The sequence below is a fragment of the Sminthopsis crassicaudata genome, chromosome 5 (assembly GCF_048593235.1).
Source record: "Sminthopsis crassicaudata isolate SCR6 chromosome 5, ASM4859323v1, whole genome shotgun sequence".
Taxonomy (NCBI): domain Eukaryota; kingdom Metazoa; phylum Chordata; class Mammalia; order Dasyuromorphia; family Dasyuridae; genus Sminthopsis; species Sminthopsis crassicaudata.
This window is the reverse complement of record NC_133621.1, coordinates 210,819,255-210,832,204: the sequence shown is the minus strand read 5'-3', so window position 1 is coordinate 210,832,204 and position 12,950 is coordinate 210,819,255.

The window sequence follows — 12,950 nt, the reverse complement described above, 5'->3', positions numbered from 1 at the left end:
TCCCCGAGAAAAAATCTTCAGGGCCAGGTGGATTTACATATTAATTCTACCAAACATTTAAAGAACAATTAATTCTAATACTATAAAAGCTATTTGAAAAAACAGGGAAAGAAGGAACACTATCAAATTCCTTTATTACACAGACATGATGTATCATATGGTTCATCTGATATCTAAACAAAGTATTGTGAAAACAGAGAAAGAAAATTATAGACTAATTTCCCTAATGAATATTGTTGCAAAAATCTTAAATAAAATATTAGAAAAAGATTGCAGAAAGTTATTCCCACTATAATACACTATGACCAAATAGGATTTATACCAGATATGTGGAGCTGGTTCAAAAACTATTAGAATAATTGACTATACCATTAACCAAACTAACAAAACCATATGATTATTTCTGTTGATGCAGAAAAAGCATTTGATAAAATCCAATACCCATTCTATTAAAACACTAGAGATTATAGAAATAAAGTTTTCCTTAAAATGATCAGTAGCATCTATTTAAAACCATCAGCAAGCATCATGTGTAATGGGGACGAACTAGAACCATTCCCAATAAGATCAAGAGTAAAACATGGTTGCCCATTATCACCATTACTATTCAATATTGTATTAGAAATGTTAGCTTTGGCAATAAGAGAAAAAAAGAACTTAAAGGAATTAGAGTAGGTAATGAGGAAACCAAATTATTACTCTTTGCAGATGATATGATGGTATATTTAGAGAATTAACTGAAAAAACTACTAGAAATAATTCACAACTTTAATAAAGTTGCAGGATACATAATAAATCCACATAAATCATTAGCATTTTTATATATTACCAACAAAGTTCAGTTGCAGGAGATACAAAGAGAAATTCTATTCAAAATAACAGCTAATAATATAAAATATTTAGGAATCTATCTGCAAACAGAAAGTCAAGAACTATATGAGCAAAACTACAAAACTTTCCACACAAATAAAGTCAGATCTAATCAGTTGGGAAAATATCAAGTGCTCAGGGTAGGTTGAACAAATATAATAAAAATGACAATACTATATACATTAGTCTACTTTAGTACCATACCAAACTTCCAAGAAATTACTTCACAGAACTAGAGAAAATAATAACTTTGTTCAACAAATGGTCAGAAAGAACAAAAGGTCAGGGATTTCAAGGAATTTAACATAAAACCATTAGTGATTTAGAATTTGTTTTCTATGAAATATTGTAGATAATGAACCCATGTGGTGAATGATGAATGAAATGTCTGAGGAAACAAAGAGTCAATCTTCCCAGCAGAGTTATTTATTAAGCAATTTATAGTAAATGCTCAACAAATTGGAACTAGACCTCCTCAGTTTGGGCCTGAACCCTGAAAATGGGGAGATAGACTTTTATACATTAAAAACAATCAGATAAGACCAATTAATTAAAGAAGGAAATTCAACATTTGGTAATCTCATTTTCAACTGGATAAAGGATAAGGCAATTTCCAAGTTGGAAGGGGGAGAGTGAACAGATCCAGTGCCCTGAATCTTGAAAAGGAGGTGTCCTACTCTTCCCAAATATTGGTAAATGGAAAAATAGCTTTTTAATCAGTATGGGGCCAATTTTTAGATAAGACATATGGGTTCCTTGAGATGTATAATAGTGAGAAAACTATCAATCTTTGAATCTGACTTGGTTTCTGGTCAACATAACTGAAGTCCTTGGTTAAGGATCTCTAAGCAGCAGGTAGAGGTGATTCAGTTTCCAAATTAGAATAAAGTTTTCTCCCAATATCCTCAACTGAATTAAGCTTTCTCATCAAGTAGAAATTGGACTCATAATTGAACAGATAGAAAACTGAGCTAGCTCCAGAGTTGAGTCATAAGATGTAGTCAATAAAAGTTCAACCAATTCCCACAATTAACTACTTGCTCTCCTGATCCCCTCAATTTCTTCACAGATAGGACAATGAGGTCTGGCCTTCATTTAGATTTTTATTAAAACTGTTGAGTTTATTCTTCTCTTATCTTGTAAGTAAACCTTCATCAATATGACAACATTTTTTTTCTAATTTCCTAACTTTTTAAAGCATTTGGAAATAGCTCAATCCAGAGATTGTGACTTTTTGCATTTAATTCACATACTTAGTTCACTGTACCCATTATACCCACTGGGGAGATGGTTACTAGTCTTATGGAATTATGACCTATAGAGACAAATGATTGTGAGACAGAAACAAAAGTAATCTTAGGAGAAAGTGAGCAGCTCATCTTATATATGATGATGTATGATGGGAATTCTAGGCATAGCCACAAATGTACATTTTTAGACTTTTGAAAAGAAGATTTAAAAAATAATTAGAGAGAGAGAATAACTCTGATTACATGATCTAAGTAAGATCTGCTAAGAAGGATTAGGAGGCTGACAGAAATAAATCTGTTGATAGAGAATAACTCCCCTGATAATAGAAGAGGAAAGATGTGTAAAAGGATAGAAAGGGTTGCTTTTAGTTTGGCATAACTTGTTTGTTGTTGCTGGGTTTTTTTTGTGCTGGTGGTTGCTATTTTTAGTTTTATTAATACTCTATTTTGATAAAGTACACATTTCCAAATAAATTTTCTGAATAATTTTTCTTCTAAAACATTAAGTAAAACCAACAAATGGAATGACTGCAGTAGAAAATTTCTCATTTTCAACTTTCTTAGCTATCAATTGTTAACAACAGAAAGGAATGATGTATTCTTTAATATGATATCTAGTATGCATCTTGTCCTTTGTATTTTTGACCTGTTTTGTTCCTCCTAAATATTGACTTTATTCATTTTGTTGAGTCATTGTTTATATTCGAGGTCCGGGTGACAAATGTTTAATATCCTACTCTTTGAAAAGTAAATGCATTTAAATTGCATTTTTCAGTTTAATCTGCAGTATTAACATTTTCCCCATCACTTTCTCAGGTCTAGAGATCAACAAAACAATAAATCAAGCCCTAATTTTTAATATTTTCTGATTTCTAAGGTGTAAATACTCACACTAAAAATTTAACAACAATCTCTTGAGGCCTGGTTCGAGCTGCCTCCAGTATTTCCTGGTGTATATTATTCTTTTGATTTTGTTTCTGTCATTCCATATCAGTTCACACATCTTCTTAATAACTCATTCCATTCAAATTACAGGTTTGGTTTTTTTTTTTTTTTTTTTTTTTTTTTTTTTTTTTTTTTTTTTTTTAGCCATTCCCTAGTCATTGGGCACATACTTTGTTCTCAGCTGTTTGTAACCACAAATAATGCTATTATGAATACACACATTCTCTCTCTCTCTCTCTCTGTCTCTCTCTCTGTCTCTCTCTCTCTCTCTCTCTCTCTCTCTCTCTCTTTTCTATTTTTTTCTACAATAAGCTTGCTTTACTTTATTTCAAAGCCAGAATGTATACATATTCCCTCAGAGTTCTAGAGTATACAGGGGGATTAGAGTTTCTTTTTTAGACTTTCTTTGATTTGGCCTCTACTGGTTAGATTCCTCCCATCGTTAGTCTTCCAGACTTCATACCCAGTGTTCTATCTACTGCATCAACGAGCTGCACATTATCTAAACAAGATTATAGGATCTTAGCATGTACCTGACTACCATTATATGTAAGTAAAGTTATTAATGCATTTAATTCTTACATCACAATCATTTTAGATGTATTCTACATCAACTGATTCCAGTGAATATTCATTTTACTAAAAACCTGACTTGTTAAGCATAACATAAGTATAGCTGATTTATTTTGGCAACCAATGGGTCTTTATCCATTTCCAATAATTTATTTGGGGTATAGTTCTGGAAATATTTGGGTCACAGCAGTGTTTCTACTGGGCTTATATCCCAAAGAGATCTTAAAGGAGGGAAAGGGACCCACATGTGAAGAAATGTTTATGGCAGCCCTTTTTGTAGTGGCAAGAAACTGGAAACTGAATGGATGCCCATCAATTGAAGAATGACTGAAAAAATTATGGTATATGAATGTTATGGTATCTTATTGTTTTGTAAGAAACAATCAGCAGGATGATTTCAGAGACATCTGGGGAGACTTACATCAACTGATGCTAAATGAAATGAGCACAACCAGGAGATTGTTATACATGGTGACAACAAAACTATATGATGATCAATTCTGATGGACGTGGCTCTCTTCAACAATGAGATGATTCAAATCAGTTCCAATTGTTCAGTAATGAAGAAAGCCATATACACCCAGAGAGAAGCCTGTAGGAACTGAGTGTGTACCACAACATAGTATTTTCATGCTTTCTGTGATGTTTGCTTGCATTTTATTTTCTTTCTCAGGTTTTTCTTCTTTCTAGATTTGATTTTTCTTGTGCAGCAAGATAACTGTATAAATATGCATACATATATTAGATTTAACACATATTTAAACATATTTAACATGTATTGGACTACCTGCCGTCTAGGGGAGGAGGTGTGGGAAGGAGGGGAAATTTTGGAACAGAAAATTTTGCAAGAGTCAATGATGAAAAATTACCCATGCATATGTTTGATAAATAAATGTTTTAATTAAAAAAATTGGGTCAACTGGATAGAAAAACTTAATGGGGAGATTCTAGGGATGGAGCCAAGATGAAGGAGTAAAGTTAGGAAGCTGCTTGAGCTCTCTCACTTTCCCTCAAAAACCACATGAAACCAAGCCAATGAACAAAATCTGATGGAAGAAAAATCACTCTCTAGCAAGAAAAGTCAGTTTCACTGGGATGAAAAGGATATTCAGCCCAGGTCAGACAAGCTCTAGGAAAGTCAGTGAGAGGGTCTCAATCACAGCAAATCAGCAAATAAAACTCAGTTCTGGCTCATTAGAGGAGCAGATCAGTGTGGCAAGCCTCTAGTCCTACCTCAGAAGGCAAACTCTGAGAAACCAGGCTGTTTCATTAAAAGAACAACCAAGCTACCCCCTGCAAACATAAGGGGACCCTATGCTCAAAGCCAAGGCTCAGAGCTGTACCAGAAGCTTAGGACAGCACCCTTTATACCCCAGGAGCAGAGCTCTACCTTAAAAGCAAAACAAGAGGAAATACCAAAAGAAAAGGAAAGAAAATGAGCAAGAAACAGAAAACAATCTTGACCATAGAAACCTTCTATGGTGACAGGACAGACCAAAACACAAACTCAGATGAGGACAGAATGTCCATAGAAGAAATCTCGAAGAGTGAGATAAATCGGTCTCAGCCAATAAGGCTTCTTGGAAATGCTCAAAAAAGACTTCAAAAGGCTAATGAGAGAGGTAGAAGAAAAAATGAGAAAAGAAATGAGAGGTATGTATGAAAGAGTCAACAATTTGGAATAGGAAAGAAAAAAATTGAAGAAAACAATTCCTTAAAAAGTAGAATTAAACCAAATGGAAAAAGAGACACAAAAGATAACTGAAGAAAACCACATATTAAAAACTAGAACAGGACAAAAGGGAGCTAGTGAGCCTATGAAACATCAAGAATCAGTCAAGCAAACTAAAAAGAATGAAAAAATGGAAGAAAATGTGAAATACCACATTGGCAAAATAGCCAATTTGGAAAATAGATTCAGAAGAAACAATTTAAAAATCATTGGCCCACCTAAAGGCCAATGAACAAAAAAGAGCCTGGATAGCATTCTACAAGAGGTCATTTAAAAAAACTGAACTGATATTTCTATAAAGGAATCAACAGATCTATGAAAGAATCAACAGATCACCTCTGCAAAGAGATCCCATAAGGAAAATCCCATTGTTGCAAAACTCCAAAACTACAATCTTAAAGAAAAAATACTGCAAGTTTCCACACAAAAACAATTTAAATATCAAGAAGCAAAAATCAGGATTACCCAGGATCTGGCAGCTTCTACAATAAAGAATAGGAAGGACAGTTAGTTGGTATAGTGGATAGAGCACCAGCTCTGAAGTCTGGAGGACCTGAGTTCAAATCTGGCCTTAGACATTTGACACTTTCCTGGCTGTGTGACCCTGACCAAATCACTTAACCCCAATTGCCTCAGGAAAAAAAAAAAGGAGGAAAAAAAATAAAGGATTGGAGACCCTGGAATATCATATTGTGATAAGGCAAAGGACCTGAGGTTACAACCAAGAATTAACTACTCGGCGAGATTCAGTATCATCTTTCAGGGAGAAGATGAAATTTCAACGAAGTAAGAGACTTTCAATAATTTCTATTGAAAAAAAAAACAAAGCTAAACAGGAAATTTAATTTACAAACACAAGTACTTAAGAAAACCATAGAAAGTTAACCAGAGAAAAAATATATATTTAAAGATTAAACTCTTTACATTCCTAGATAGGAAAACAATATCTGTAACTCAATGCAAACTGTATCTGACATTGGATCAGACAAAGGGGGGGCATCACACGGATGGAAGGTGTAATTGTGAACAGAGTTTGATGTGGGGACATCAAAGAAAAACATATCAAGGCGTGGGAAACAGTCTGTAGTGGAAAAAAGAGGAAATGGGAGGTATAATGGGATAATTAGATCACATGAAGAGGTGAAAAAGACCTATTACCAATCAAGGGAAAAAAAGGGAGGGTGATGCGGATTGTCTGAAGCTTGATCTCATTGGGTTTTAGCTTTAAGAGGGAATAACAATCATTCAGTTGCAGATAGAAATTTATCTAACCCTATAAAAAAAGTAGGAGGAAAAAAAGGAAAACAAAAGGGAGTGACTGGATAGAAGGGAGGGCAGAAATACTAGGCGAAAAGGTAAGAGAAGGAGATACGGTAGTGGGTGGGGTGGGTAAAAAAATACAACTAAGGACAAGGTGGAAAGAGAACAAAAGTATATATAAGGAAGAAAATAGGATGCAGGGAAATACAGAGCTGGTAATCAAAACGTTTAATGTGAATGGGGTGAACTCTCCCATAAAACAGAAGCAAATATTAGAGTGGATTAAAAAACAGAATCCCACAATATATTGTTTACAAGAAGCACACGATTCAGAGAGACACACAGAGTAAAGATAAAAGGCTAGAACAGAATGTATTATGCTTCATCTAAAGTAAAAAAAAAAGTGGGGTAGCAATTCTGATCTCAAAGGAAAAGTAAAAATAGATCTTATTAAAAGAAATAAGGAGTGAAAGTACATCTTGATAAAGGGTACAGTAAATAATGAAGTAAAATGTGTATGCACAAATAGTAGGATAAGCAAATTCCTAGAGAAGATTTTAAGCTAGTTACAAGAAGAAATAGACTGCAAAACTATTCTAATCTAACCACAAAATAAACAAGAAAGAAGCTAGGCAGGTTAATAGGATTCTAGAAAATCTAGATATGATAGACCTCTGGAGAAAATTGAATAGGAACAGAAAGAAATACACCTTATTCTCAGCAGTACATGGCACATTCATTGACCTTGTATTAATGTCTAAAAACCTTACAATAAAATGCAGAAAGGCAGAAATACTAGTTATTTCTTTTTCAAATCACAATGCAATAAAATTTTATTCAATAAAGGGCCAGGGAAAGATAGAATAAAAACCAATTTTAAAGAATGAGTGGGTCAAACAACAAATCACTATAGCAATCCATAATTTCATCCAAGAAAATGACAATAATGAGACAATACACCAAACCCTATGGGATACAGCTAAAGCAGTTCTTAGGAGAAATTTTATATCCTTAAATAGCTACACAAATAAAATAGAGAAAGAGGAGATCAATGAATTAAGCATGCAATTAAAAAGTTAGAAAAAAGAACAAATTAAAAAACCCCAATTAAATACCAAATTAGAAATTTGAAACTCAAAAGAGAGATTAATAAAATAGAAACTTAGAAAACTCTCTTGACTAATAAACAAAACTAAGTTGGTTTTATGGGGGAAAAAACCCTAACAAAATAGATAAACTTTGGTTAATTTGATCAGAAAAAGGAAAGAAAAAAATCAAATCACCAGCACCAAAAACAAAAGGAGGGAATTTACCACCAATGAAAAGAAGTTAAAGAAATAATTAGGAGATATTTTGCCCAATTCTATGGCAGCAAGTCTGAAAATCTAAATAAAGTGGACGAATATTTACAAAAATATAAGCTGCCCAGAAAAAAAAGATACTTAAATAGTCCCATTTTAGAAAAAGAAATTGATCTGGTCTCAGACATTTAACATTTCCTAGCTATGTGATCCTGGGCAAGTCACTTAACCCCAGCCTCAGAAAAAAACAAAAAAACAAAAATAAAACAAAAACAGAAAAAGAAATTGAACAAGTCATCAATGAACCCTCTAAGAAAAAAATTTCCAAGGCCAGCTGGATTCACAAACGAATTTTGCCAAACATTTAAAGAACAATTAATTCCAATATTATGTAAATTCCTTCTATGACACAAATATGACACTGATAACTAAACCAGGAAGGACCAAAACAGAGAAATAACATTACAAACCAATCTCCCTAATGAATATTGATGCAAAAATTTAAAAAAATTTAGGAAAGATATTATAGCAACTTATCAGCAGGATAATACACTATGACAAAGTAGGATTCATTCTAGGAATACAGAACTGGTTCAATATCAGGAAAATTATTACCATAATTGACCATATCAATAACAAAACCAATAATAATCAAATGATAATCTTAATAGATGCAGATAAAGCTTTTGACAAAATACAGCACCCATTCCTATTAAAAACACTACAGATCATATGGATAAAGGGAGGTTTCCTTAAAATAATAAGCAGTATCTATCTAAAATCTATAGCAAACATTATTTGTGATGGAGAGAAGCTGGATGCATTCCCCATAAAAGCAGGGATGAACCAACGATGTCCATTATCACCACTATTATTCAACATTGTACTAGAAATGTTGTCTTCAGCAATAAGAAAAGAACAGGAAATTAAAGGAATTAGAATAAGCAATGAGGAAATAAAACTATCACTCTTTGTAGATGATATGATGATATACTTAGAGAAACCTAGGAAGCCATCCAAAAAAATCTACTGAAAACAATTCACACTTGTAGCAAAGTTTCAGGATATAAAATAAATCCACCCAAATCATCAGCATTTCTATATATTACTGACAAAGCCCATCAGCAAGAGATAGAAAGAAAAATTCTGTTTAAAATTACTATAGACAAAATAAATTACCTAGGGGGTATACCTGCAAAGACAAATCCAAGAGCCATATGAACACAATTACAAAATACTTTTCACACAAATAAAATAGGATCTAAACAACTGGAAAAATATAAATTGTTCGTGACTAAGATGAGCTAATATAATAAAAATGACAATTCTGCCTATTTGTTCAGTGCCACACCAATCAAACTGCTAAAACATTATTTTATAGAACTAGAAAAAATAATAACAAAATTCATCTGGAAGGACAAAAAGTCAAGAATATTAAGGAAATTAATGAAAAAAATTACAAAGGATGTTGTCTTAGCAGTATCAAACCTAAACTATATTATAAAGCAGCAGTCATCAAAACCATTTAGTACTAGCTAAGAAATAGAATGGTGGATTAGTGGAATAGATTAGATATATATGACACAATAAGCAAGGCCTATAGCAATCTAGTAGCTTCTGGAATAAGAACTCACTATTTGAAAAAATACTGGGATAACTGGAACATAATGTCAGAAATGTGGCATAGATCTACATCTCACATCCCATACTATAATAAGGTCAAAATGGGTACATGATTTGGGCATAAAGGATGATACCATAAACAAATTAGGGGAACAAGGCATAATTTATTTATCACATCTTTAGAGAAGGGAATAATTTATGACTGAAGAAAAACTAGAGAACATTATGAAGGATAAAATGGGCAACTTTGATTAGTTTAAAATTTTTAGCACAACCAAAACCAACAGAAGCAAGATTAAAAAGAAAGTACAAAGCTGGGAGAAAATCTTTATAACCAGTATTTCTGATAAAGATCTAATTTCTAAAATATATAAAAATTGTATCAAATTTATAAGAGTATTCATTCCCCAATGATAAATGCTCAAAGGATAACAACAGACTATTTTCAGACGATGAAATTAAAACCTTTATACTTATATGAAAAAAATGCTCTAAATCAGTATTGATTACAGAAATGTGAATTAAAACAATTCTGACATATCACCCCATCTCTCAGATTGGCTAAGATGACAGGAAAGGATAATGATAAATGTAGGAGGGGATGTGGGAAAACTGTGATACTAATGCATTGTTGGTGGAGTTATGAAATTATGCAACCATTGCTCTCATTCTGGAGAGCAATTTAGAACTATAACCCTTTGACCCAGCAGTGCCATTACTGGGTTTGTAACCCAAGAAAATGATAAAAAGGGCAAAGGACTCAAATGTGCAAAAATGTTTGCAGCAGCTCTTTTTGTGGTCGCAAAGAATTGGAAAAGGAGTGGATGCCCATCAATTAGGGAATAGCTGAACAAGTTGTGATATATGAAGGTCATGGAATATTATTATTCCATAAAACATTATGAATAAGGCCTTTATAGAAAGGCCTGGAAAAATTTACATGAACTTATGCTGAGCAAAATAAACAGAACCAGGAATACATTGTACACAATAACAGTTCAGTGATTCAAAGGAATCCCAATGGACTTTGGACAGAAAATGCCATCTACAACCAGAGAAAGAACTAAGGAAACTGAATGTAAATCACATGTTATGTTTATTTCTTTTTTCTGTTTTTTTTTTTTTTTTCTCTCTCTCTCATGGTTTTTCTGTTTGCTCTTATTTTCCTCTCTCAATATAATTCGTAAGACAATGTGTATTAAAAACAAATAAAACTAATTAATGTTTTTTAAAAAAAGAAAACTTAATGGGGCAGAAGGGTAGATAGATAGCTAGATAAATAGATAGGTCAATAGAGCACTGGTCCTGGAATCAGGTGGACCTAGGTGTAATGTAGCTTCAGACATTTGACATTTATTAGCTGTGTGACCCAGGACAAATCACTTACCTCCAATTGCCCTCCTTTTCCCTTCCCAGAAATTTAATTCCTTTTCTTTTATAATTGGAAATCATTTGAATTAATGGTTGAACTAATGATGTAATCTTTTCTGTGTGAAACCATGATTTTTGTGTCTTTCTTTTCTAGATGTTCACTGAATATCTCCTTAATAATACATTAATGTTTGATATGTATTTTGAGAATTTTGATAGAAATTGAAATTAAGTATACAAGCTTATGGTTTGCAGACCTTAGCCTCCTTTTTCTTTCTTTTCTTTTTTTTTCCCTTTTGGAAAATTAGATGATTTTGTCGTTCTTCACTCCTTTGATCTTCCATTTTTCATGACCTTGGCAGCTAGATGTATGACAGATCTAGAGTCAGGAAGAATTGAGTTAAAATGTGACCTCATGCATTTACTAGCTATGTGAAGTCATTTAACTTTGCCTCCATTTCCTCATCTGTAAAATGACCCAGAGGAGGGAATGGCAAACCACTCCAATGTCTTTGCCAAGAAAACTACAAAGTTGAGTTGGATCCAAATTGTAGCCAAAGGGATCCTTTGACTAGTCTTGTACTCCATAATAAATATTTCTTCCATGTATTAGGTTAGGCCATTAGCATGCTGGCATTCTGAGAAGCCCAAGAGAGCTCAGTCTAAGAAATTTTATGTTTTGTCACATCTGGGTTGTGATAAATGTTTCCGTAATGTTAGCTTCCTTGGGAATAATTCCCCAAATGGGGAAGAGAATGGTAAGAACAAAATCATAAAATGTGTTTATATAATTTCAATTCAAATGGTCGAAAATCTAATCAGCCTCTATGCCTGAGGAGTGTCCTTCTTCCATAATGATCCTCTTCTTTAATGCACCTTAAGGAGTGCAAAACTAAAGCAGTTACCATTCTCATGTTTACCAACATTATCACAATTATTTAATATAGCCCACAGACAGATGGGAATATGCTTTATGAGGGAAACACAAGCACCAAAGGCTCATTTGAAGGATGGTGATTACGTGAAGTAAGTGATTTTTCTTTCAAGGTGTGAGAGGGTGGAACTAAAACTCTGCAACTTGATATGTATGTGAAAGGATTTATAATATTTGTTATAGTATCTTTACTCCTGTGACACTTGTCAGCTCAGTGACATCAAGTATTTTAGAAATATTATTTCATCAGTCTTCATAATAGCAAGTCCCTATCATAGAAGGCAAAATCAAAACAAAGAGAGGTTTGAGCTGTTTGCCTGTAGCTTGAGAGTAAGTCATTGTCAGAGATAATGATAATAAAGGGAATAGCTTTCTTTTGTGGAACAAAGTATTTTAAAATACATTATTCTCTGATTCTGACAATAACCCTGGGTGATAGGTACTATAAATCTCGTTTTCCTGTGCACAATGTCTCAGAGAAGTCTATTAGCTTTCCTCTGGTCCCAAAGTTATCAAGTGTCAGTCTTCCACTATTCTTTCCACTATACTATGCTGGAAATGAAATTAAACAGTCAGAGGACCTAAGTTCAAAACCCAATATAATTATTTACTACTTATTTGACCATGGACAATTCTACTAAATTGGTAGGGGATAGAGGGCAGAATTAAAGTAGAGAGCCACTTAGGGTTTTTTAAACTTTTTCCACGCCCTTTTCACCCAAGAAAATTTTATATGACCCCAGTTATATAGGTATATAAAATAGCTACGCAAATCAAGCATTTACTGATAACAAAGAATAATTTCACAACCCCCACTTTCAATTATGAGATTCCATGTGGCTTTGTGACCCACAGTTTAAGAAGTTGGCACTGAGATTTTTTTTCTCTTTATCTGTAATACTATGTCCCAAAGTTAAATTCCTCTTTAGTTTTACTACTTTGCCTTAAACTGAGTTTGAAACAAAAGGTAATGTGATTTGTGTAGGGGAAAAATCAATTTATTTTTAACCATTAAACTATTATTATTATAATGCAAATGAAAACATTCAGCATTATTAACTGATAATGGAACCTCTGAGTTGGTGTTGTAC